We start from the raw sequence: 1,907 nt of genomic DNA, 5'->3' as shown, positions 1-1,907 counted from the left end.
AGGAAAGTGAGAGGTAGAGTCAACACTGCCAGCTTGAGGCCCACGGGCAGGAGGGCAGAGGAGGGAGGACAGTCCAAGGCAGAACGTGGTTCAACCAGAAAGCAAGCAGGCAGCTCTAGATCCTGTGGAGGTCATCAGCTAGGGCTAAGTGAGGGCCGGGGAAGACGCAGATAGGGGATATGATGGGATACACTGGGAAACCTGCCAAGCCCACAAAGCTGGGAAGAGGCAGAGCGAGACCCAGCCCATATACCCTTCCCCCCCTCGATCCAGTATTCACTTGAACAGCTTCTGACTTCTAACTCAGAGGTGTAGGTGCCTGGCTCCAGTCCCATCTGAGGGTACAAGAACATCTCCTGAGAGATTTCTGGTCCACTGAGAGATCATTTTGGCAGTGAGAACAATGGCCCTCGAATGGCAGGGAAGGGCCCCCAAAGCCCGCTGTGGTGCAGGAGCCAGTGGCTGCGCTCAGTGGGGAGGGGCTCCTGACTTGAGAGCAGCAGCTCCTTTCACCTGGTGCTGCTGTAGCTGCAGGCCCCGGGAGTTGGCTCCTTGGCCGTGATCTGAGAAGGGCAGAGTAGACTGAAGAGCAGTGGGGGCCCAGCTTCCGTGCCCCGGGTTAACCAGCCAGACCTCACCTCCTCATAGCTCATTGCAGCTCGGAAGCCCATACAAGGCCACGGAGAATCCCTATTGCTCAAGAACTCCCCCACTAGGGAACACCACGCTTCTCCAGGGACCCAGGAGGGAGACTTCAAGTTTAGGCTTCTCCGCATCCTCCATGTCATTTGCAAGGAACTTACTTGGAGAAGAATGAAATCAAGGGGTGGAGGCTGTGTGTGGCCTTGCCCTGCCAGTCAGCCCGCCACAGCCATTCACAGCACCAGAAATGAGTGACCTTCCGGTTTGCACTTGGCAAGTAGACCAGAACCGTGGGCAGGAGGAAGGGAAGAGGATCAGAATCCAATGGGGAGGAAAGTCTAGTAACTAGGTTCATTCACTCACAAAACATTTTGGTGCAGGGAAGAAAAGGTATAAGTTAGGCACAGAGGCAGGAGGATTGGGAATTTGAAGTTATACAAAACTGTATTGACAATTAAAAGCCAGCCTGAGCTACGTGGACTCTGTCTTTCAACACCCAAATAAGTGAGTAAATAAACCCCAGCAGGAAGGACGGTGGTTCAAGAGATTGTTAGGGTTTGAGGCTAGCCTGAGCTACACAGTAAGATCCCCGTCTCAAAATAAACAAGTAAATGCATCAATAGCCCGGTGTGGAACTGCATGTGTGTAATCCCACTCTGGGGAAGTGGAGGCAGAGGCGTCAGAAATGCAAGGCCACTCGAGGCTATGTATCAAGTTGGAGGCTAGCCTGGTATTCAAGACATGAGAGTCCGCCTTAAATACATGCATGCATACACACACACACACACACACACACACACACACACACACAGACACACACACACACACACACACACACACAGGGGCTAAAGAGTTGGCTCGCAGTTAAGAGCATTTAGTCTTCTACAGGACCTGGGTTCAAGTCCCAGCAACCACATGGTGGCTCACAACTGTCTGTAACTCCAGGTCCAGAGGATCAGGTGACCGTTTCTGACGTCCAGCAGCAGTAGGTATGTATATGGTGCACTGACATTCACGCAGGCAAAATGCCCACACACACACACACACACACACACACAAACCACATGAATGCACGCACACATACGAATATATAGGAAGACATAATGAGGGAGGTGGGGAGGACAGCCTAAAGATACAGACTTAAGGATTAAAAGCAAGTGTATTGGGCTGGAGAGATGGCTCAGTGGTTAAGAGCACAGATTGCTCCTCCAGAGGTCCTGAGTTCAAATCCCAGCAACCACATGGTGGCTCACAACCATCTGTAA

Source organism: Rattus rattus, chromosome 2 (assembly GCF_011064425.1).
Source record: "Rattus rattus isolate New Zealand chromosome 2, Rrattus_CSIRO_v1, whole genome shotgun sequence".
NCBI lineage: Eukaryota > Metazoa > Chordata > Mammalia > Rodentia > Muridae > Rattus > Rattus rattus.
The sequence above is the reverse complement of the archived record's forward strand: the minus strand, read 5'-3'. Positions refer to the sequence as shown.